A 26,583-nucleotide genomic window follows, 5' to 3' on the forward strand; every position below is an offset into this window, starting at 1 on the left:
ACTGCGAAAGCGGTTGTTACTCATGAAAAGGTGAGAGCTGCCATACTGTCCTTTGAACATTTCAAAGCACCTGGCATGGATGGCATCTATCCGGCAATGCTAAAGGAGGGTATGGAGCATTTAGAACGACCTCTAAGAAATATTTTTCGAGGATGTCTTGCTCTGGGCTACGTGCCTTCTTCTTGGCAACAGGTTAAGGTAGTTTTCATACCGAAACCTGGGAAAGATGACTGTTCTAATCCAAAGAACTTCAGACAGATCAGCTTGACTTCATTCTTGCTGAAAGGTTTGGAGATACTGGTGGAGCGTCACATTCGTGGAAACGTACTTAGGTCACACCCACTTAGTGAAAACCAACATGCTTACCAACGTGGAAAGTCCTGTGAGTCTGCTCTTCATTCTTTGGTCACAAAGATAGAGGATGCAACTTTGAATGGTGAGTACGCGATTGGAGTGTTCGTGGACATTGAAGGGGCTTTTGACTGTACGCCTTTTCAAAAACTTTGTGATGCCGCCAGAGCGCATGGTTTTGATGATGCTTTAATTAAGTGGATCCATGCTATGCTAACGCAAAGATTGTTGTGCGCTGAGGTAGGGGTCAATCGCTACTTGACTACAGAAGCAACGAAGGGCTGCCCCCAAGGAGGTGTGCTTTCGCCGCTTCTGTGGAATATGCTGATCGACTCACTGCTATGCGAACTGCAAAATTTGCCAATACACGCTCAAGCTTATGCTGATGACGTGGCTGTACTTGCTGTTGATCGGGATCTTGGAACGGTGTGTAGGAATATACAGCGTGCCGTTGATTTGATAGACAGCTGGTGCCTTAGACATGGTTTGTCAGTTAATCCAAATAAAACCACAATGGTTTTATTCACAAAAAGGAGAAAACTGGATGGACTTTGTCTCCCTGAGTTGAGGGGTACTACCCTTCAACTCTCCGAAGAAGTGAAATATCTGGGGGTCTTTCTAGATAAAAAACTTCTTTGGAAGAAACATGTAGAGGTAAAGATGAAACGAGCTCTCACAGCTTATGGGCTGTGCAGACGGACCTTTGCCTCGACATGGGGACTCAGGCCTCATGTGGTAATGTGGATATACGTTGCTATCATTAGGCCGATGTTCGTATATGCATCCATAGTGTGGTGGGTTAAGGTGAGACAAAAAGTTTTCACCGTAAACTAGACGCACTGCAAAGAACTGTTTGTCTGGGTATCACTGGTACCATGAGCACGACATCCGGCGCAGCTCTGAATGCACTACTCAATTTGCAGCCCCTGGATATATTTATTCAAAGCACTGCAATGAGAGCAGCTCATAAGCTAATTCGATTAGATCTATGGGAAAACAACGAATGTGGGGGGCACAGAGCATTGGAAGAGTTACTGGGAGGACTAAATCCAGTTCTTACAATGCCTTCCGATTCTCGTGTCCCCATACATCTGTTTGGTAGAAGATATGTAGTTACCCTGAAGCGTAGAAAGGACTGGGAAGACCCAGAGAAATACGGAAGTCTTCTACACCGATGGCTCAAAAACAGAAGAGGGTTCTGGAGCCGGAGTCTACCTCTCGAATAAAAACGAGAAGTGGGCTTTTCCTTTGGGACAATATGCAACGGTTTTTCAAGCCGAAGTTTATGCGAGTCTAAGGGTGGCAAACTGGGTGATTGACGAGCGGTTGAAGGGCAAGCGCATCGCAATCTGCAGTGACAGTCAAGCTGCACTGAGGGCATTGAGCAGTCCTTTGATCACCTCGAAAATCGTTCAGGAATGCAGAAACCGTTTGAACTCTATGTCTAGGTTCAATACGGTGGAACTACTCTGGGTACTTGGTCACTGTGGCATAGAGGGAAATGAAATCTCGGACGCTTTAGCGAAAGAGGGGTCAATCTCCCTTATGCCGGGACCGGGGCCAGCAATTGGGGTATCAGTAGCATTGGCTAAATCTGTTTTCAAAAATTGGGAACAAGTTTCCCGTAACGATAGGTGGCAGAGCTTAAATGCTGCTCGACACACCAAACTTTTCCTGCCAGAACCCAACATACGTACCGCAAAGTTTATCCTGTCGAAAAGCAGGAGGACTTGCAGGTGTATTGTGGGCATTCTGACAGGCCATAATTCACTAGCTGGGCATATGTTCAGAATAGGAATCACCGAAGATGATACGTGTCCCTCCTGTAATGAGGAAGCGGAATCCACGGAGCATTTCCTATGTGAATGCCCCGCCTATGGACGCATCAGGCATCAGATCTTTGGTACCGATGTCCTCCAATTGCGACGGGTAGCATCACATCCACTAACGGAAATCTTGCGATACGTTAACGAATCCGGAATATTCCGTTAGACGGGGGAGGCAAGTACAATGGGCCAACACGGCCTGAGTGCTCAGAAGCTGTAGCTTCTCCCTCACCATACACATACACACACACCGCGTGCCAGTCATGGCTGTACTATGATTGAGGTCCCCAAATAAATGCGTGTCCGGAAAAGACTACTAGTGTACGGCTGTAGGCAGCATGTATGAATAATCAAGTAGAGGAATGCTTCCCTTTTCTTACATTTTTGCCGAGTTAATATAAATTCGTCGGATTAAAACTTCTTTTTAGATGGTTTCAATTGAAAGGTAGTTTGCTAGTCGAAGTCTTAAAATGAAAGATTGCCTTGGAAGATATTTTTCCTTTTTATTGACTAAAGGTATCTAATCTATACAAATATATTTTGGAAATCAACTGTTCCTTTCTTCAGTGTTTTATCTTGTCCTTCACACTGAAGAAGGAGACAGTTGGTCCCCGAAATACGTATTTGCACAGATTAGATACTTTTAGCCAATAAAAAGGAAAATATCTTCCAAGACAATCTTTCATTCTTTTTATAGTTTCGTCGCTATAATTTCCCAATTAATTTAATGATTTTATTCGTACATCCAAGACTGTAGAATAATAAAATCAAAGTTTGTAGCTTATGTCGCCCATGTACGAGTTTAGATAGTAAATATACTTTTGTTGTTAGTTGGGTGGACTGGAGAGACGTAGACACACTCGACTTTGTCTCAGATACAATATTTTCTGTTAATAATATTTCTTAGACCGCGCTCGCGTATCAGACTCGAAGCCTCGTGGTATATAAAGCGTGAGCGATAGTACAGTACAGATTAACACCTTGAATGCTGCGTAGTCGTGGAATGTGGACAAACGCTTGTCTAGGGCCAAGTAAAGCTATCAGTTCTTGATAGTACGTCGCCGTTGCAGGTTGTTGATTTTGCTGCTCTGCTCGCGGGAACCCACTTTTAGATACTTCCTCAAGTGCGCATGCATATGGTTCGAATCTTCTTATCTAAATTCACTCAAGATACAAAGATCGCGCGTAGTGTTCTCGTGAAGTGAATTAAGCTAATCTCTAGAAATAAGGCCATAGTGTGACTAATTCTGGCGTCAATATATTATCATTTTTCCTCAAGTATTCATGGTCGCAGTGTTAACGTTACGTCGCGGAGAATTGCGCTTTGTTGAAAGGATACAAAGACATATCCTTTGAGTGCAACTAGTTACGACGTAGAGTGATTTGTGTGTTGTGTCCTGGCAGGGGGCAGCTTGGAAATATCCCAGGGGAAGGTTTCATAATCGGAGGAACAAGTCTGGTGCTGATTGAGATACAGTCGGTGAATAAAATCATTCGGTAAGATATTAACTTTTTTTTTGAATACTATGAACCAAACGTGGTTGAAGTATTTTACAGGAAATTTTCTACTTTAAAATTGTGTAAAATGAAATTTTCTCAGATTCTAACCAAGTACTCGTACAAGTATGGTGCCCACATGGGGCGCATAAATCAGAAAGTTGATATTTGCAAACGGAAAATACTCCTAACTCGAAACAAGACGGGAAACCGGAAGCTTCACGCTTCAGGTATAAAAGGTTTTGTGTTTCCCTATGTGAGGAGCATAACGTAGTTCTCCATTGGCTTATAGCATTGACCCGAGATATTGAAATCGGTCAGTTCTGGGCACGTTACCGCCATTGCTGAAACTCAGCGATTTAAATATTTCGAGTCAATGCTATAATCCAATGGAGAACTGCGTAACGAAATTGTTTCACGAAGTAACGCAAAATGGATGAAGTGGCATTCCCCAACTGGTGTTCTTTGTGATCAACGTATCAGCGCACTCCCCAAATCTAAAATTTACTGCAATGTCTTCCGTCTGCCGCTCTCTATAGTTCTGAGTGTTGGTCGACTATAAAGGACAATGAACGGCGTCTTGCGGTAATGGGGACGAAGATGTTGAATTGCACTGGTGGCGTCGCACGTTTTGATCAAGTCTGAAATGAGAATATCCGCGATCGATATGGGTTTGCACCGATCGTGGAAAAACTGCGAGGAGGTGTTTTCGATGGTGTGGTCACGTAATTCACGCGTACGAGAATTCAACAACCAGTATTGGTCAGAACATCGAAGTCAATGGTAAACAACCAAAAAGTCGGCCAAAATAATACACTGGATGGGGATTTAAAGGTCTCGCGATTACATCCTGATCAGGCATTTAATAAAATAAAATGGCGAAACCGATCACGACGAACCGACCCCGCTTGTGAACTGAAGGCTGAAGGAAAAGAAAAAGGTGTGAGGAGCGACGAGTGCACGATAGCTCCGTGTAATATAGCTAAAAATTCCATTGTCCTCTATTTTCTAGAAAGCGATTTAAATAAATCATTTGATGGAAAGCCCTGTATTGATAATAGTCAACCTCAAACGCTTCACACTGAGTTTAATATTATTAGCAAATGCCAAGAATTTAACCAACATCCAATATAAAAAAGGATTAGGGAGAATTAGATTCTTCTTGAATGGAATTTTAATATTTCAATTATTCTCGTTAATTATGACGTCAGCATCTTATTTACATGGCTTTGGAAGCAGTAAATTTGCGCGAAATTGCTAAGTTTGAACTGCTATAACTTTGGCGTTAATGGCTAGATTTCCACGAAAGCACGTATATACGAAATATTGTCCTCTATGTTGGTACAAAATTCGGAAATCCTAGGATGAATTTAAAGGGGATTTTTCAGTAAATTTCTAAAAAGTAGTAATATACTATTAGTGAGTTTATTTGAGCAGATATCGGAATGGGACATATTTTGAGGCCTAGATTTCATCTAAGCGCATCACTCTGATTTTTTACGGATTTTAGGTTGGGTAGTTTCCACGTACTTGCAATTCATGCTAAAACTAATGTCAGTTTCGGAAAGTACAAATCGAGACCTTTCATTTGATACCCTACACGACTATGTCCGGTGAAAAAATTTGAATCCCCCCTTTGCATGTATGGGGAGCCCCCCTTTTAACTTCCCTAAATTTATGCCACTCGCTGTATGCGTGGGATTTCATAGTTCCAATCTGTCCACCAAATTTCATTCGGATCGGTTTAGCCGTTTTGGAGAAAAGTGTGTGTGACAGACAGACAGACAGACAGACATTGAAACGATTTTAATAAGGTTTTGTTTTGCACAAAACCTTAAAAATGATCATTTACTCTCGGAAAAATGACACTAAAGCACAAGATCATCGATCTTCAATCAGGTAAGTGAATACGATACAAGGAGGCCGAAGCTTTGGGGAATCAACAGGCTCCAAAATGGAAAAAAGGAGTCTCGACCAGTCCAACAAATGGAACTAGAAGTTCAGAAGGGCCCAAAGTGTCCAAAGTAGGAACGTCGGCTAGCGAAGCGAAACCGAAAGAAAATAAGAGCGGTGGTTGGACCACGGTCGTGAACAAGAAAAGAGACAAGAAGCCAAAGATGCGAATTCGTCCAGAGGCAATTGTAATTTTCCGCAGAGGACATCTAACGTATGCGAAGAAGGTGAAATCTGACCCTGACCTAAAAGACCTAGGCGGAAATGTCAGCAAAATCCGAAGCACTGCCAGTGTAGTCAGCACAGAAATTGTTGGCCGTGGGGAAGGTTGGAATTGGATGGGTTGTTTGCCGGCTAAGGGAACAGATCTCTTTAAAGAGGTGCTTCAAATGCCAAATGTTTGGACACTTCGCGAAGGCATGCACTAGTGGCATCGATCGATCCGATCGATGTCGGAGGTGTGGGGAGAAAGGACATATTGCCAAGCAGTGCGAAGAAAAGGAGGGACGGGATAACCGACGTATCTCCGGAAGTTGTAAATGTCCGGAATTTAGGAAGGCGATAACTGCTGTGAAAAAATGAGGTTAATACTAATAAACTTTAATCATTGCAGGGTCGCACAAGATTTGCTTGCGCAGACCACTTACGAATCCGCGATGGAGGTTGCTATCATTAGTGAACCGTACAGAAATCTCTACGGTGGTGTATGGATCACAGATTTGACTGGTGGAGCGGCGATATGGGCGTGCGGTCGGCAAGCCATACAATATAGCATGCGTCAGGCGGCTAGTGGGTGTGTGTGGAAAATAAGCGGTTTATTCGTATACAGCTGCTACTCTCCACCGAGCCTCACACTTCCTGAGTTTGAAGAACTGTTAGATGATCTTGTTCACGACGCAGGGGGACGAGGTCTAAAGGTGATAGCCGGTGACTAACGCATGGGGGCGGTGCTTATTAGAAGCATTTGTCCAGTTAGATGTAGTTCTGGCCAACGAAGGCGATATCAACACTTATCAGAAAGGGGAACTGGTTCAATTGTAGATCTGACTTTTGTCAACCCTACGCTGGCACGTGACATGTCCTGGCAAGTTAGCGAGGACTTCACGTACAGCGACCACCAGGCAACCACCTTTGAACTAAGGATGGAGCCACAAGGCAGGATATCCGCGCCCCGGAAGCCGAAATCCAGAAGAACACCAGGATGGTCTGCAAAAGCGATGGATGAGCAAACATTCATGGAGGTGTGGCTAGGCCTGCCTAGCAAATCAGGCACTTCCACGGATAGAGCTCTCCATGCTACACAAAGCCTCTCTAAGGCATGTGATGCGTCGATGCCTAGGAGATGCTCATTCTCCACTAGAAGGCCCAATTATTGGTGCAATAGTGAACTTGCCAGCCTTCGATCAATTTGCCACAGAGCCAAACTACCGGCTCAGAGAGCAATAGGTAGGATCGATCAAAGGCAAAAGGAGCATGCCTATAGGGAAGCTCGCAAGAACCTCAAGCTCGCCATCCAGCGGAGTAAGGGGGAATGTTTCAAGGAGCTCCGTTTGGAAGCGGACATAAATCCGTGGGGTAGCGCCTATAAAATCTGACAGGGCGATTTAGAGGCCGATCATCTCCGCAGATTACGTGCCCTAGGCTCTTGTTGAAAATAATCCAAGGGTTTTTTCCCTAGCAAGAGCAGGGTACTAACAGTTTCCAGCGTCCCGTGAATGTGACGCCGATTCCACCAGTCACCAGGGACGAGCTGCTGGAGATCTGCAGTCGAATAGGCGATAGCAAAGCCCCAGGTCTGGACGGCATATCTGGGCCCACTACTGTGGAACATCATGTATAATGATGTACTCAACCTTCCCGTTCCGGAGGAAGCCACGCTGGTGGGTTACGCCGATGACATATCACTGGTTGTGGTCGTAAAGCATCTCGAGGATGCTGAGTTGTACTCAAGCGAAGCAATCAGTGTTGTCAAGGCTTGGCTAGACAGTGCTGGACTGGCACTCGCGGAGGAAAAGACGGAAGCGGTCCTTATCACTAAGCGCCGCAAAAGAAATTACGCCTGCATTAGAATCGGGAATCGGATCATCACTTCCAAGCCGGCCATCAAATACTTGGGAGTGATGATAGACGGAAAACTCAATTTTAAGCAGCACATAGAGCACACTTGTAAAAAAACATCCACCACAAATATGGCTCTCGCAAGGATGATGCCGAACGTAGGAGGCCTGCGGTATACTTGCAGGCTGCTGATAGCCAGGGTGGTGTGCTCTGTCATGCTCTATGCAGTCCCAGTTTGGGGAAAAGCACTGCAGGTTTTCGGCAATACACATAAACTGAGTACGGTTTACAGAAGAACATCCTTAAGGGTGTGTTCTGCCTTCAGGACCGTCTCAGACGATGCAGCGTTCGTCATACCGGGAATGATGCCGATTGACATCCTGACAACCGAAATGGTGAACTTTTATAACATCAGGTCCATCTCTCCTTTATCGCAGGTGAAAAAAGCCGAAAGGGAGAGATCCATAAGCAGATGGTAACAGCGATGGGACCAGTTAGAAAAGGGTCGTTGGACTTACAGGTTGATCCCTTCCATCGAGGAGTGGCTGGAGAGAAAGCATGGGGAGATCTATTATAATCTCACCCAGTTTCGCACCGGCCATAGAGGATACCGTCAATACCTGTACAGGTTTAAATTGGACACTTCGCTTAATTGTCCAAACTGCAGGGACCCAGAGGACCCAGCGCACGTTTTCTTCCAGTGTCCTAGGTTCGTGGAAGAAAGGAGAAACCTAGAGGAAGCCCTAGGTGAAGTGTTATCACCGGAAAATTTTGTCCGGAGAATGGTAGCCTGTCAAGAAGACAGGGATGCGATCAATTCCATGATGGCTGTAATCCAAGATAAATTGCGAAAAGCAGAAGAAGTGAGGAAGACGCGGTTACGAACCATGCGGGTAGACGAAAGGAGACCTAGTTAAAGTAAGCTAACTCCGCCCCGTGATGTAATACCTAAAGGTGGTTCCACGGGGTAAGGGGGGGAGTCGGAAGTGGTTTTAGTGGGTAAAAATCCCACACTCTGGCGTGCCCAGGCCAGAGCCTCCTCAAAAAAAAAAAGACAGACAGACATTGAACCGATTTTAATAAGATTTTGTTTTACACACAAAACCTTAAAAAGGGTTAGGGAAAATTAGATTCTACTTGAATGGAATTTTAATATTTCACTCGAATGTCAATTATTCTTGTTAATTATGACGTCAGCATCTTATTTGTATGGCTTAGGATGCTGTTAATTCGCCCGAAATTGATAAGTTTGAACGGCTATAACTTTGACACTAATAGTGGGATTTTCATGGAAGTTGGCACGTGTATGCACGAGACTGTCCTCTATGTCGGTGGATGAACTTAAGGGAAGATTTTAGTCAATTTCTAAAAGTTGATAATATACTATTAGTAAATTTATTTGAGCAGATACCGGAATGGGACATCTCTCGAAGATTAGATTTCACCTGCAGACCTGCAGATAAATAGATTCTTCATAAATACGACTTTAATATTTCACGCGAATGTTAATTATTTCGGTTAATTATGACGTCAGCATCTTATTTGCTTGGCTTTTGAAGCAGTAAATTCAGGCGAAATTGCTAAGTTTGAACTGCTATAACTTTGGCGTTAACGGCCAGATTTCCACAAAATTTAGCACGTAAATACGAAATATTGTCCTCTATTTCGGAAGTCCTAGGATGAATTTAAGGGGGGTGTTCAGTAAATTTCTAAAAGTAGTAATATACTATTAGTAAGTTTATTTGAGCAGATATCGGAATGGGACATATTTTGAGGTCTAGATTTCATCTAAGCGCATCACTCTGATTTTTTTTCGGATTTTTAGGTTGGGTAGTTTCGGAAAATGAGTCCTGTCTCACTTTAAGTGCGTACATTTTGACTCCTTACTCACGCACTTCGCAATTCATGCTAAAACTAATCTAAAATTATCAGTTTCGGAAAGTGCAAATCGAGACCTTTCATTTGATACCCTACACGATTATATCCGGTGAAAAAATTTGAATCCCCCCTTTGCATGTATGGGGAGCCCCCCTTTAAACTCCCCTAAATTTATGCCACTCGCTGTATGCGTGGGATTTCATAGTTCCAATCTGTCCACCAAATTTCATTCGGATCGGTTTTGGAAAAAAGTGCGTATGACAGACAGACAGACAGATATTGAATCGATTTTAATAAGGTTTTGTTTTACACAAAACCTTAAAAATGATCATTTGCAAATGACTGAGAACATTAAATAGAAAACATAAAGGGGCTATTTATGACTGAACACATAAATATGCATAAACCAAACCCCTCAACTGCAGCTTGTTTGGGGATTCCCCCGTTAAGTAGTTGCATTGCCAGGATATGCATTAACGATTTTTTTTAAATGGGTAATTTGCATGAACTGCTGACACGAAGGTATTAGAACACATTAAACACGAGGCGTATATGGCGCAAGCACATACATATAATATATACAATCAGTATCAGAAATGGATAAACAACCATGAACTTTAATTTTTATTGGGGTTGAAAAGTATTTTTTAAGCTTGGGTGTAGAAACGAAACCTTATTAAAATCGATTCGCTGTCTGTCTGTTGCACGGTTATCGTTTATTTACAACCGCGATTTAATAATAGATTCCGTTAAAATGACCCAAAAAACACGAAAATAATAAATAAAATTATTCAATATCTCGCTTAGTTTTCAAGATATTGAAGGTCAGATTTTATAATTTTCGATATATTCATAAAATGCATATTTTATTCCTTGAAATATCTAAAAATATAACCTGTTTTATTGTTAAGTTATATATATATATATATATAGGTATATTGTAATATGTCACTATGTATTTAAAAAAAAATCGGTGCCTTAGCGGACGAACGGGCAGTGCATTTTTTTTTATCTGAATATAGTCGTGTGGGGTATCAATCGAAAGGTCTCAGTTAGTACTTTATTTTAGGTCTTAGATTTAAGGGGGGGGGGGGGGGCGGTAAGGTCAAATCGTACAAAAAAAGCCATGTTTTTGTGATTTTTTTTCTAACGACACAGTTAAAATTTATTTACTCAACCAATGGTACATTAAAGTATGACATTCGAAGAATGTTTCATCAAATTTTTACAAAGAAATATTAAAAAATACGGCAATGGCAGCAATTGTTCGGACGTGTCTCGAAAAAAAGTTGAATTGCGGTGCCCCTCATAACTTGGTGCTGGATCATCTGAAATCAAAAAATCAAAGTTCATTCGTTAGATAATAGTTTTCCCCAGGTAACGCTGTGGATTTTTTTTTTTCCCAAATTTTTTTCATTTTTTCGAACACTTTAAAGTGAAAAACACAATTTTGTAGAAAAAAATCGGCTAATTTGTTATTGCAAAATCAAAATTATGAATAAAAAAAAAAAAACTCGACAGCGTTACCTCGTAAATGATGTACAGAAATAGTGTTTAAAATTTCAAAAGGATCGGTGCAGTAGTTTTGGAGTTATCAGGGGCACCGACTTTGAAAACGTGAGTTGTGGGAAAAACGCTTTAAAGTTTTAATCACAAAAAAATCTAGTTAAAACGTTTATAAGCGAATTTTATCGACATACCTCACACTGAGTCATCAATGCCAGGTCCATAGAGGATGTTGCTATCATCGATGATGTCTAATGCATCTTTTTGCTCCTGCCTACGAAGAATCCTGCCTTTTTTGGTTTGTCGTTCAGCTTCCTGCTCTGCTCGGCTTATGCGTATGGAGTCAGTGGATCGCGCCCAGTCATGAGCGCTTGATCCACAACTGATTTCCATGTCTTGCATGAAGGTGAGTAAAGCAAACGAACCTTCATTGAAGACACTGGCTGCCACATAAGCTGCAATTTCAACGACGACAGAGGTTCCACTCAAGTGCTTCGGTGAGATTTTCCAAATAAGTTGGTTCAAACTCTCATTGGTGTTCTGCGTGCAGCCTCCGACACATCGTTCCAGGAGGGCATCTTTGCTCAGATCTTCGTAGATAGGCTTGATTGCATCCAAAACATCCTTGGGAAGAGCACAATACGTGTGTTTGAACGAATCCAATGCATTAGCAGCTGCAGCTTTTTGCCATTCGCACCAGGAGTCCGCGCCGCTCGGGCATTTTTCGTGCTGTGGATTCTCGTCCGTCGAACTGTAGTGAAAGAACGTTGCCCAGATAGCGTTCTTCATATTTTCTACGGAATCAGAGTGACGTCTGATAGCCAATCCGTAGTATACCGTCAATTTATCGATAATTTTGGCCGTAAGCTTCCCTTTACCAGACAGACTCTTTCTTTTGATTTTCTTTCCAGCCTTAGTTTCGGTATCTACAACGGTCTTTTTGACTATTTCACGTAGACGAGTGCCCATTCTTTTTTGAACATGCCCTACACATTCTTTTTTTACTATTGAAAAACATCACCATAAGGTTTAGAATTCACTAATCCGGAGTAAGCTTTGGAGTCACCGTCGCCGATATAGTTGCGATATCGTACACCATTATTTACCGAGCGTTGAAACATTGTTTTTATCGCTTCGACCTCCATATTTCCAGATGCACCAGTATGATTTGCCTGACAGTTTCCAGTATCTACATGAGCTTCATGCCATTCTTCGTATTCGGCAGAGTTCAATTTGTGTTCCCAAATTTTACATTCGTGGCAGTATGAACTTTTGACGAGAATGTCAAGCACTTTACCAGTAAAGTAACCGATTAGCGAGGTGACGCCGAATAAAGATGAGTAGCCTCTTTTTTTCCATGTTCCGTCGCCTGATACACTGAGTTCGTCGGCATCTTCAGTTTTTTTTTCGTCGGCTGTTGCTGCTCTTTCTTCTTTTGTAGCAGATGAAAAAAACCGATTCGCTACTTCTCTTATAGTCGAGCACATTTTCGTCACGTAATTATTGTAAGTCGGTCTTGATAAAAATGAACTAGACAAATCCATCAAGCCGCAGAACTTATCACAGCCAACTAATCCAAGGCCTAATATCCTCATCACGAAGACAAACCGATAATTCACTTCGTAAATACCAGAGTTTATTCGAGCACTAGACGGAACGTTTGTAATTTGTTTACAACTTTCGCACGACACTTTGATGTGAAATCCAAGACCTTCTTTCTTAGTCGAATGAAAATTTACTTTTTCATCACACTTCACACACTTCACTAGCGTAGCAATTGTTGCAAAGACCAATAAAAAATCAATTACCCTATAATGTCGTTCAAGATCCTCCCTAATTTGATCTTCAACGGTCATTTTTATTTTTTTAGCTGACGCGCTTCTTGTCGTAATGTCTTCGCTTTTCCGTTTGTGGGGAGGTAAAATTTTTTTGGGTCGATATAATCTCGAACCAGTTGATTGTCTATCAGATCTTCCAATTTTTTTGGGCATTTTTGTAATAATTTAGCAACAAAAATGAATGAAAACGGAGGTGAAATTATGCGAAAATAAGAACACGTGGATACGTCTACTCGATAGGATATTTTCTGCTAACTGAATTTTGTACACCACACTGACAAAGTATACAGATCAGGTATAAACCCGTTTGTCCTTGCCTTGAAATTTCGATAGATGGAACTGGGAGGTAAGGTACTACATTAATAGAGAGTGAAACATCTGCCGGGTAACAATAGCGCGCTCGGGTCGGGGCGTTGGGGTTGGTTCGGGTATAGGTACAAAAATCCGGCAGGTATAAAAATACTCATAACTTCGTCAATTTTGCTCCAATTGACTTGAAAATTTAACACAATATTCTTCAGATATTACGGATTGAATTTCGAAAATAAAAAAAAAATGAAAAAAAAATTAAATACCTTACCCCCCCCCCCCCCCATTTAAAGCAAGGGAGTAAGGCGTTGAAAAGTATAAATTTGAAGCTAGACATGACTTATTTGTTGAAGCTACCCAACCGAAAAATCTGAAAAAAAAATCATATTGGTACGCCTAGATAAAATCTGTGCTTAAAAATACTTCTGATAACGACCTTAGTTCGGTAAGAGCTAATTGCAGTATTCCAATTTCATTGGAACGCCCCCTTAAATTTGGACTACAAAATACAATATAGAGCATGATATTAGAAAGTTTGAAGGAAATCGTGCTATTATTATCAAAGTTATCTATTTCGTGTGAATTTATTGTACTCTAAAACAGCATGGAAAAACCTTATTAGAATCAAGTAGATGTCTGCCTGTACGTCTGTTTGTCTGTCACACCCGATTTATTCGGAAACGGCTGGACCGATTGTCACGAAAATTGGTGAGAGTGTGTGGCGCCACTTTGTGTTGAAAACGGCTTCCCATACATGTGAATGGAGGGTGCAAAAATTTTTTTTCACAGAATGTGGCCATGTGGGGTGCGTCAAATGAAAGGGCTCAATTGGTGCTTGGCGAAACTGGTCCCATATTTGAGGGCGCAAAATACTAAATGATCCTCAAAAAGCCGAAAAATCTGAAAAATTGAGAGGTGTAGATACACAACGAAATTTAGGCTTCAAAATATATCCCGCTCCGATATCTGCACAAATAAAGTTGATAAAAGTATTCATTTCTTCTTCTTGGTTGTTTACCATCGATTCGATGTTCAGACCAATCTTGAGTGTGAATTCTCATTAGCACGAATTGCGAGATCATACCATCGAAGACGCCTCGGTGTAACCCCATAACGATCGTGGATACCCTCATTTCGGATGTGATCAAAACGTGTGACTCCACTAGTCCAACGTAACTCTTCGTCTCCATTACCGCAAGACGCCGTTCATTATCTTTAATAGACGGCCAACACTCAGAACCATAGAGGGTGACAGACCGGACGACATTGGGGTAAATTTTAAATTTGAGACGTTCGTTGATACGACGAAAACAAAGAACACCGGCTGTAGAAGGGCGCTTCATCCACGTTGCGTTAATGCGTGCAGCAATTTCATAACGCAGTTCTCCATTGGTTGATAGCGTTGATCCGAGGTATTTAAATTGCTCAGTTCTGGGCAAACCACCTCCGCTGACAGTAATTATGCCTGTTTCATGGGGATCGGTCGTCAAAAATTCACTTTTGTTTAGACTCAATCTGAGACCGCGTTGCATGAGGCGATCATTCCATTTTTTGACAAGTTGCTTGAGATCATTTTTGCTATGTGATGCTAGGAAAACATCATCTGCATAAAGCAGTGTGTAGGGCACTGGACGTTGGATATCCCGTGTGACGGTGTCCATAACAAGAATAAAAAGAAGTGGTGATAGGGCTTCCTTGATGAATACCAACAGAGACAGGAAGCGATTTTGAAACACCCGCCATACTTCGAACTTTACTTTTCGGATCGTGGTAGAGCAATTGAACCCAGTGCACGAGTTCTTCTGGCACTAAGTGTTGTCGTAAAGCATACCAGATGAGTTCGTGTGGCACATGGTCAAACGCTTTCTCTAGATCCAGAAATGCAATGTAAAGAGGGCGATGCTTCTCATGGTGTTTCCCCATGAGTAACCGTGCAGAGTGTATTGTGTCAGTAGTTCCGCAGTTTTTGACAAATCCGGCTTGATTCATAGTTATTTCAACGATTTCGCGAATACGGTTGTCAAGAATGCGTTCAAAAATCTTCATAGTATGGGAAAGTAATTGGATCGTACGGACGGTAATTTGAACATTCCGCTCGACTACCTTTCTTTTTCCATATTGGAACTGTGGTACTTTCTTGCCAGTCAGATAGTGTTCTTTCTTCCTGAATAACTTGATTAAAGAATTCACTGAGCCACAGTTTGAGTCCCAGCTCTTAGCTTTCCAGAACTCAGATGCGATGTCGTCAGGTCCTGTAGCTTTCATTCGTTTAATTGCCTCCTCGACTTCAGTTGCGCTGACAGGTGGAACTGGTCCAAATGTCAGCAATGATTGTGGTAGTGGAGGATGATCAAATTCTTCAGTCGAAATCTTCTCGAAGTATTTTCGGCATCTATCCGTTGCGGCTCGACGATTAGTACTTTGCTTACTGGTCTTACCATTCTTGTCATTAACGCAATAGAAGTGTTCGATATCCTGTGTGCGTTCGTTTCGGCTTTTATCAAATCGATACAGATCTCTCGCGCCATCACGAGTTTCCAATTTCTCGTAAAGATTTTTGTAATGGTCCGCTCGGGTGACAGCGGCTGCTTTCTTTGCTTCCCGGTTGGCATTCTTCTAAATTTGCCAATTGGCCAGTGTCTTATCGACGAGAAATTTGTGGTAGAGGCGTTTCTTTTCACGGACCTTTATTTCAACATCATCATTCCAAAACCAAGTATCTCGGTTGATGTACTGCTTACCCGGCTTGTGACCCCGAGGGTAGCAGAGGCCGCTTTGTGAATCGTGCCTTTTATTTAGTTCCACGATTCTTCCACATTCGTAATGGTCGCTAATCGTGTGAGTGAAATCATTTCTTCTTTCTTCTCACGAAATCGCCACCATTTAATGCTCCAGCGCGTTCCTCACGCTGTTTTATCGGTGGCTTAATTTGCAGGACGGCAATCAACGGCCGATGTTAAGGTGCGATGGTCTTATAGAGAACGGTTTTGCAATCAGTAACAGTGGTAAAATATCGGCGTCTTATGAGCATATAGTCGATTTGCGTTCTACTGTTCTCACTATAAAATGTAGGAATATGAGACAACAAGGTCATGGGTATCCGCAAAATCGATTATACGTTCGCCACCCTCATTACGAGCTGCGAACCCTTCTCGCCATGGCACCTGCTACCGTCTGCCTTTTCACCTACGTAACCATTAAAGACGCGGCAATAACGATATAGTCGTCAGCAGGCACGTAACAAGTCTTTTCATCGCGAAGTTGCCAAAAGGCATCTTCCTCGGCATCATGTGGACCTGTCTGTGGTGTGTACACGGTGAAGAAGTGAATAGTGCGATCAGCTGATATAATGGTGAGTTTCATCAGCCGATCATCAAATTGTTCGATTTCTTTAATGGCATCCCGGAAACCCTCTGAGATGGCAATGCCAACACCATATGGAGCTACCAAAATAAAGAAGTTTATAGCCATGATTTGAATTAGGAGGTTATTTGTTAGCGGATCTCTTAAAATAAAAGATTGCCTTGAAAGATATTTTTCCGTTTTATTGGCTAAAAGTGTCTCATTTAAACAAATACGGTCAAATGTGGTCAACATTGCTCTCGCCCGAGATTATTACTCTGATTTGACTCAGATATTCATCCATAGCTGAGTCGCACAACAGCCTGGTACTCTCACTGAGCTATTCGGATACTCATGAAGTATGACTTCCCCAAGTTTGGTCAAAATCGTACTATTGCTGATAAAGTTAGAGTAGCTCAAAGTTGTCTCTTGGATGTAAATTTACTGCAACACAAGATACTAAACATCAGTATCACATTACGTACAAATGAGAGTTCTGCACTCAAATATACTCAAGAAATACACAAAACCTTTCATATCAGAAGTGTCAAGCGGTTTTAGATTTGTTATATTTGCAATATGCAATGAAAGGATGACGTTTTGTGGAGGACAGATAAGCTCAACTTTTTTCATTATAACAAAATTCATTTGCTGAAGATACAAAGCGGATTTACATGGTTATCAGTGCAGAATATGCACAAATATGAATGATACGTCGGGGATACGTACAAGACCCGAGGGTCGAGACTGCATTAGCTTGAACGCCTTTATCCAAAGGGAATTCTCCTACCCACAGGTCGTTATTCATTCGAGATTAAATTGATGATTATGCAATTGATTAAGTTCGTTCATAAGCGAATTAGATAGATTAGGTTTATTAGAGTGGCTTTTGCCTGTTGAAGGTCAACAAACTAATCGTTTATGAGTTCTATTGTTGATTATGCAAATTTTAATGAATCATTTAAACAACATTGCTACCAATGATAACAAGTTGATAGTGTTAGTTTACTTTTAAATGTTTGCAAATTAAACAATGCGTTTCATAAGATACAATTCAAGATTATTGCCAACAGGTGTATCTTTACATAAGAAAGTCCTCAATTCCTGGATCACCTACTTCGGTAGTTTCAAGATACACAAATTGCTACGGTGTTTTCGCTCCCTGTAAAAAGTGCTGAGGTCATCGATTATTTTAACGTGGAAGAATTACTTAGTTCCATTTACACATGTTTCTTGAAAAAGATAGAATTACTGAGAAATTCTGAGAGGATACCACTAGCGAACGAACACGAATTTATGTAATCGCGACGTAATGTGAATGTAATTAATATCAGTGAACTTCCGGTTCATTCTGTGGAGCGTTTTTTATCTTAATAGACTTTCTTTCGACAACATTTGCCTCAGGCTTCCGAATTGTTAGTTCGGGCAGTTTTTTCCCTTAGTTTAGATTAGAAATGTGAAGAATACATGGTGCATTATAAAAGTAATGAGCATTTACCGGGGAAAATAGATTTATTCATCTGGTTGGTGCAGGCGGTTAAAATCCTTCAAAATAGTCTCCTCTTGCATCAATATACCTATAGAGACGATTCTGCCACGCCTGGAAAGCATCCTGAAACTCCTCGACTGGAATGCATCTCAGGAACCTTATAACTTGAGCTTGACTGTTCCTGCACACGCTGGACATTTTCATCAGTTAGGGCTGTTGTTGGGCGTCCAGAATGAGGCCCGTCAGTGACCTCCTTCCGGCCATCCTTGAAGACCTGGTACCACCTTCCGCACTAGGATCTCGAAATGTATCCCTCCTTAAAGTGACACAATCGAAAAATAGACTTTGCGCAAAGACGCGTCCTAATACTCCTACTGCTCAGAGCAATCTGAGGCAAGGCGTATTTGAAAAGACAGAGCCCCCTCCATAATCTCCGTCCGATCCTACCGCGCTGCGATGTATAATTGCGTTAAAATAAAACAATGCACTCTGTAAAAATAAAACAGGAAGTTTTTTGCATTGGGAAAACCCCTGGTGATTGGATTACTTCGTTCAAAAGTGTAGCCAGCCGATGCGAAATGCACACATTTTACAATAGAATTTGAAATTTTGTAGGCTGCAGCCCATATAATGTTTTAAAATTCCCAAATGCACCCCAATAACTTCAAGGCATTCCTATCACTGGCAGAAGAATTCGATGCAATGAAAGTTTTACGTAAATGAGGTATGTCATAGAATAAATGGACATGCAAACATCCCGAAACTATCTTCAATGACAATGCCGTCAGCGATGAGGTCAAAATAACTAGGAAACATCTAAGAGCCTATTTCTGGACATTTTCTGGATAAGAGTGAAAAAAATTCTTTCTGCTGCTGTGTAAAACTGCTAAAATGGGAAAATCAAATTCTATGCTGAGAATGAAACACTGTCTCAGAAAAGACCTTTGCTTATATCCTTTATGATCTATTCCCTGCTGTTCCAAGGAGAGTTTTTCTAAAGCCCGTTGCTCCTGCCTTTGAATGAGGTCGCATTGTTCTAAGATGATCATGTTGCATTCAAGTTAACCACAGTTCAATGTCATCAGAATTAATTTCATCATCATCATCAACGACGCAACAGCCACCATCCAGCCTAGGCCTACCTTAGGCGGGAACTTCGGACATCCTGGTTTTGCGCCAAGGACCACCAATTCGATATCCCTAAAAGCTGTCTGCCGTCCTTAGCTACGCCATCGCTCCGTCTGAAGCAGGGTCTGCCACGTCTTCTTTTTCTTCTATAGATGTTGCCCTTATAGACTTTCCGGGTAGGATCGTCTTCATCCATACGGATTAGGTGACCCGCTCACCGTAACCTGTTGAGCCCGATTTTATCTCCAACCAGACGGTCGTGGTATCGCTCATAGATTTCATTGTTATAGGGGCTGCGGAATCGTCCATCCTCAAAGTAGTTATCCTAAACATCTAAAAATATGACGAAATTAACGGTAAAGTTCCGCCCGCGAATATTAAAACTCGGTACGGCCTTCCTTGGGTAGGGAATGTGGAAGCGGCCTTTTGTACACTTAAGACCGTGTTATTGTTCAAAACCTCACGTGTCCTTATTGTTCTTAATTGATACGTGAGTCCGCGTGGAGACCTAAAAATCAAGTAAACCAAAGTAAACACCCAGTACTGAGGAAAAGGAATTTTCATAAAATTTTGCTTTAAAATTGGTTTTTCGGCTACCGAAACACTGGATATGCTGAAAAAGGCATTTGGTATAATGATTTGTCAAGAGCCAGTGTTTTTGCTTGGTGCAAGTTCTTCAAAGAAGAGAGAGACGATGAGCGTCTTGGTCGTCCTTCCACGTCAACCAGATCAAGGATTCAGTGCTCAAAAATCGTTACTTGTCAATTAGAGTCCTTGTTGACATCACCAACGTATCATTTGGCTCAATTCAATCGATTTTAAAGGATCAATTAGGCCTCAGACGTTTGATACCAAAAAACGATAAGACACCTTTGCACATAGCATTACCTTTCCGTGACTTTTCATCAAAAATTTAAGGCATACCGTACCGCAGCCAGCCTATTCGCCTGATTTAGCTCCATCTGACTTCTGGCTGTTCCCCAAACTGAAATTGCCACTTCGTGGATACCATGATGCACGAAAACACTCGAATAATTCTTATTTGAAAAGTTTTCAGGAGAAAATAAATAAAATAGTGAAACGTCGCTTTCTCTTTAAGTCGCATTCAATCACTTCACTTCCTTCGTTTCTCAAATTTTAAAACATTAGATAAAATCCAAAATAAATTCATCTAAACTCGCAGCAGAGACCAAACAAAGACCCCTCTTCTGTTTCTGATTTCTCTAAACTTTTTCATCATCATTGGAACGAACAAGAACCCTTCAATACCTCCTAGGTTCAGCAGATTATCGGTCCACCCTTATCAGCCGGTCCAGATCCTGCTAATCTTGCTTTCATTCATTTTCATGCCATAACAATAGGGTTTAATTTTGAACCCTACCCCTAGAAGGAAGAAGTGGAAGGTCCTTTCCCTTTGAGAAATCGTGTCGGTCAATCCTCCTGGCCTTGTATTATTGTAAAGTTGAGTTCGCTAACTACATTTAGGTAATGACCAAAATCTGATATGAGATGGGAAAAAAACTATCCTGAGTAGCTGGAGACGACCGAGAGGGAAGGGCTATCATAAAAATTTTAGAAAAAGAACGATGTCGAAATTGACCATAAAAGTCCGCCCGCAAATACTGAAGCCCCATTGAAGTGTTTCGTCGGGTCTTTAAAAAATTTCGATCTATACGTGGGTCCGTATCAGAACCTTAGAATTAAACAAATACGGGATATCGCGTGCGCCTATCGAATAATAAACCTGGAAAGGGAAAATGAAAAAATAAGAGCATGACAGCGCACATGGAGCTGTAATACTCCGGACCCTAGCAACGCTATAGAGAGGGGGAGATCCACAGCGGACCGCATCCTAAATCGAGGCTTCTCCTGCCTCAGATGTGCCCTGAGGCGCAGTGTTTGAAGTCCCCGCTATGTCATTGCATCCTCAGGCCATTATATTGGAGTATATCCCTTAGGTTATTTATTTATTTAATTAACGGACAACAAACAAACAAATTATTGTCCTCAGGAGGAGGAGGAGAAAGTAAAAAACTTATCCTACGTTTAAAACTACTTAAAGTAGGGAAGTTAAAAGGACCAAGCTGTTTTGCATTATAATTTCGGCAAAGCCTGGGAATCGGGGAATGAAAATAGACTTCGAGCTCCGCGAAGGGCACGTTGAAAATATCTGCGTTACGTGTGTTATAAGACGCAGAACGGCAGGTGATCTCGTCAGCGGCGGAGCAGTCCATCAGGCCCGAGGAAAGTTTAAAGAATGTGCATAGATCCAGATAGGATCTACGCTGTTGTAGGAAGGGAAGGTCTAGAAAGCGGAGGCGGGAGGGGTAATCCACACGAGGGAAGCTTTTCTTAAAGAAGAGGGAATGGGAGAATTTACGTTGCACTTTTTCAAGGGCAAGACAATCACAGTTACGAGTGGGTGACCAGATCACGGAGAAATACTCGAGGGTATTCCTCACAAGGAAATTGAAGAGAGCTAAGGAGGGTTGGATGGAGTCAAAATCAGAGGAGGAGCGAAGAATAAAGCCTGACAATTTTGCTGCTCGATTGATGACATCGAGGCAATGGGTGTCAAAGCGTCGAAAGTGACTCCGAGGTCTTGAATGGAATTTAAGCAGGATAAGGAATGTCCGTCAAGCGAGTAGGAGAAAGAAGTGGGTGAGGATTTTAGGGAGTAGCACATAGAGTGATACTTTCTGGCGTTTAGCGCTAAACCATTAGTCGAGCACCAACGAGCCAGAGTGTTCAGGTTAGATTGAAGGGAAACACAGTCCCCAGGCGACAATATAGGGGAAAACAGCTTAAGGTCGTCTGCATAGAGCAAACAGGGACAAGTAAGGAGGAGGGGAAGGTCGTTAATAAAAAATAAAAATAGCAAAGGACCCAGAATAGACCCCTGTGGGACGCCAGAAGAGGGGGAGAAGGAGCGGGAAGTACAGCCGTCAAAAGAGACGCGGCAGGATCGGTTGGAAAGGTAAGAGGCAAGCCATAAAACAAGTGGTATGGGAACGTTTAGGGACGAGAGTTTGGATAGAAATATCTTGTGATTTACAGTGTCGAAGGCTTTCGCGAAGTGAGTGTAAATAGTATGCACTTCTTGCCGTGAATTTAGACATTTGGCGACAAAGTTGATAAAGTCAAGCAGGTTGGAGGCAGTGGACCTACGTTTAACGAAGCTGTGTTGTTCTTTCACTATGTGTTGGCCAAAGTGGGCGGACAACCAGTCGCTGACATATCTTTCCAGGATTTTGGAACAGGAGGAGAGGAGGGAAATGGGACGGTAATTCTCGGCAAGCGAAGGATCGCCACTTTTGTGAATGGGAATAATGAGAGCCTCTTTCCACAAGCTGGGAAAATGATTCTCTTCAAGGCTTTTGTTGAAAATAAGAGATAGGAGAAGGGAGATGGACTTACCAGTTTTGAGCAAAAAGAGGTTTGGAAAACCATCGTAGCCAGGTCCGACCTTGGCATCAAGTTCGCCAATGAGGTATTCGACAAGGATAGGAGTAAGAAGGGGAATGGTAGGCGATGCGGGGCAGGCTACATCTACTATCGGGAGGGATTCGGAGGAAGGGGGAGGAACATAGACTGATGAAAAGTAGCGGCAGAGTAAATCACAAGATCGTTGGGGGGAGTTAGCTGAGAAGCCAGAGAATTTAATGGACGTAGGGGATAACTGGGCAGGGCAGCGGGAGTTGCGAATGTGGGACCAGAAAGGTTTCAGATTTCCGCGCTTTAGTGAGTCTTCCACGCTGGACAAATATTCGTGTCCGGACTTACGTATTAAAGATTTGACCGAGGAACGAAGGGATTTGAAAAAAACTAAGTCAGCAACGTTTCTAGAAGACAGGAACTTCTTTCTCGCAGTCTGCTTTTGACGTAGTTTTTTGTGAATTTCAGTGGTGAACTAGACGGGGTAAGAGCGTAAGCACTTAGGAGAGGAGGGACCGTAATAAGGAAGAAGATCAGATAAAATGGTATAGAACGTGTTGTGTGCTTGGTCACATGTAAATGGAGAGAGCAGGGGGACCCAGTTGATTGACGCCAGGGCTGAGTTCAGACCTTCGAAGTTCGCCTTACGAAAGTTGAACTTGGTAGGCTTGCGAGCGACAGGAGAGTGGAGTCGGAATATCTGAACATCGAACTCGAGAGCATGATGATGGGCATAGAGTGGTGATATGATGGTTAGTGTAAGAGCTGCTGGTTAAAGAGGAAAAGGGAAAGGGAAATGAAAAAACTCTCGTAGGCGTCCAATTTGTTGCGCTCGACCTCTTTCAGCATCGTTACTCTCTCCATTTTATGGTCATTTTTTACAATATGTCGTACGACTACAAAATTGATATGTGTTTTCCTGCCCCGTTTTATTAGCTCAACTTCTTTTGAATATTCCTTGACCCGAGTGTTGACCAGCCGTTTGGTTTGCCTTACGTATGTTTAAATCCTGGTTGATCCTAATATTTCGGTGCTTTCTTTGGCCAAGATTCGTCGCAAAGCTGGGAACATTTCCGTTGGGTATACTGTGGTGGCTCCATCTTCCTCCTCTCTTGTTCGAACAAAGTTGTTAGGCGATTTCGTTCCTTCGTACCTTGCATCTTCCTGATTATGCTATGGATTAGAGTTGGCCGAAATCTATTTTTGTTGCTGTATCCACAATATATGACTTTTCTTTTTTCAAACCTTTCCCTAGTAATAGGTATAGACAAAGGTCTGTGCATTATGGATCACATTATGGCGGCCACTTTATGCTGGTGTGAGTGGTTAGATGTCCTGACGATACTCGATGGCTTCCTATATATATTGAATTCGAAATATCAAATAAAAAAACACAAATCTGAAAAAAAGAGTAAGAGATATATTTGAGTCGCTAGTCCTTGTCTTTCTCATCGCCCATCTGATGGCTAAACAAGCCTCAGCCATACACGACTGCGAAGAACTGAAAGTCATCCCAATTGGCAACTTCTTTCGTGCAAATCCACATGAGAGCACGTCAGCCAAAAATTCCGATCCTATCTTCCTTTAAGCTATTAAATTACGCTCGTCATCTTCATTCAATTTACTCCTAGCACATTGCACTGAGGTACTATCTTATTTCTTTAATTTCTATGTCAAATCGAGTTATTAATCACAAAAACTGGCGACCGATTACGATTTCTTTCTTTTTATTAAAATCGGTTTACTGTCTGTCCGTCTATCTGTCTGTCTGTCCGTCACACGCATTTTTCTCGGAGACGGTTATAGCGATTGACACCAAATTTGGTAGAAAGGTGGGAACTGTAAACGCTCACGCATATAGTAAGTTACATCCTTTTACGACGAATTTAAGGGGAGGGGGGTCCCCATACATGCAAAAGGGGGGTGTAAATTTTTTTAAAGGTCTCGGTTAGTACTTTTCGAAGCCGGTCTTAGTTTTGACTTTCGTTGAAAAGGTGGGGAGTGCGGGGGGTTGAAAGTGGTCATTTTTTTAACGAACCCATTCTCAGGAACTACCAAACTGAAAAATCTGAAAAAATCAGGGGGCTGCTACTATATAGTGCCTAGGCTCCGAAATACCCTCCATACCGATACCTGTTCAAATAAAGTTAATAATAGTTTATTACTATAATTTTTAGTAATTGACAGAAAAAACCCCTTTAAGTTCACCCTAGAATCAAAAAATTTTGCAGCAATGTACAATATAGAGCATGATCCTGCCAAATTTGGTGAAAATCGCACTATTACTAACAAAGTTATACTAGGTCAAAGCTGTCGCACCTCTGCAAATTCAAGACTATGAATGTCAATATCACTTGAAAGTGGCTATTTTCACATAATATATGCATATTTTACGTGCTACATGCTAATGGGACCAATGGATATTCAAATCTATTTATAAAAGAAATACACAAAACTTTCCATACCTGAAGCGTCTAGCTTCCGGTGTCCCGACTTGTTTTCTTCTTCACTGTCCTGCGTCCGAAATTCCACTTCCCAAAGACTTCAATTCCAGAATTCGTCCTATACCGGTGACAGCTCTCCAACAATCTCCCGGTCTGATCCGGCCCACTTTCATTAACTGATCCAGACCTCGCTAATTTTGCCATTGTTAACCCCGATCTTGAACTTCTAATTCAATGTCGCAGTAGCAAAACTATCTCGAATTTTCCCCAGCTTGTACGCCAAAAACAGGCATCATTTGCTTGCATCTCGTCTATCCAGCAAAAAACACTAAGATTGCAACTAGTAATATGCAACATAGGCAAGCCTGTTTGCAAACAAAAACACGATTGCAATATTAAAGAATTGCTATGGTAAAATTTGGAAACACATATTTCAATCAAAATAGGGTTTAGAGTTTTGGAGAAAAGTACAAATGCAAATGAAAACTAAATTTGGTTGCAAACGTGTCCCGGAGAACAACTGCGCCATCTTGGCCTGCGTGGACAGAATACATGAGGTGTATACGCGCCCCATGGTCGCGGAAGTTTCCAGAGACACAACTCGGGAAATCGACGAGTTTAAGTCGATGGTGACTATTAGCCGACATGTTCGCAAAGCTTGCACTGGTCACTGGTACTTTGTGTTCGGGGGGTAGGTCTCGATCGCAATCACGGTCGAGGTTTACTTCCCGAAATGGGTGTTCGGGTAGTCGTACGCCGGAACCCTCATCGGCCTGGACAATTTGCTGGTACCATTGTAAATACGGCGCTTCAGCGACTAAATGTACCACCGGATTCTCTTTTAATGCAACAAAAAACTAGACTCGCTTGGTGCCTCGGCGACGGCAACCCGAAACGCACTACCATGCCGCCTTACAATCTTCTACCCCTAAGCAGACGTTGTTTCCTAGTCGACACAGGCGCTGCAGTGTCGGTTTTCCCTGTACCCCGTCCAAACACCCTATTTCTGCAAAATGTACGACTGGGGGCCCCGAACCCATCTCCCATAGGCAGGTGGACGTGAGTCTTGGACTGCGCCAAACGTTTTCGTGGCGTTTAATTCTGGTGACATTAGCATCCCCATATTAGGCGCAGACTTCCCGTGTCACAACCTCGTTACGTACGTCAGGGAAAATTTCTACTTGCCCAAATGACACTCTTTCTATTATTCTCGAGGGCGTTGCCGACCACCGCATTCACACACTCCTCCGAAAGTACAGTAACATCACTATTAAAAGTAGTTTCTCTAAGCCGATTAAGCATGATGTGCAGCACTACGTCAACACTACCGGCTCTGCAATCTTCTCATAGGTGCGTCCACTTTTACCCCAGCAGTTTGCTGTTACGAAGAAAGAGTTTAAAGACTTAATGAAACAAGGTATTTGCAGACCTTCCAATACTGTTGGTCCTCTCCACTTCATTTGGACCCTAAGCCAAACGGCAAATAGCGGCCATGTGGAAATTATAGGCGTCTGAATGCTCAGACAGTT

General features: G+C 42.2%; 1 protein-coding gene across 1 annotated transcript in view; it reads left to right on the forward strand.

The window, feature by feature from the left end:
• Nucleotides 1–3,016: 3,016 nt before the first annotated feature.
• Nucleotides 3,017–26,583, forward strand: part of LOC119647110 (protein peste-like) — an 86,001-nt gene continuing 62,434 nt past the window's right edge. The window contains exon 1 of the mRNA XM_038047888.1: nucleotides 3,017–3,674. The gene's annotated coding sequence lies outside the window, so the exon portion shown is untranslated. The remainder of the gene's footprint in view (nucleotides 3,675–26,583) is intronic.

Source organism: Hermetia illucens, chromosome 1 (genome assembly GCF_905115235.1).
Source record: "Hermetia illucens chromosome 1, iHerIll2.2.curated.20191125, whole genome shotgun sequence".
Classification (NCBI taxonomy): Eukaryota; Metazoa; Arthropoda; class Insecta; order Diptera; family Stratiomyidae; genus Hermetia; species Hermetia illucens.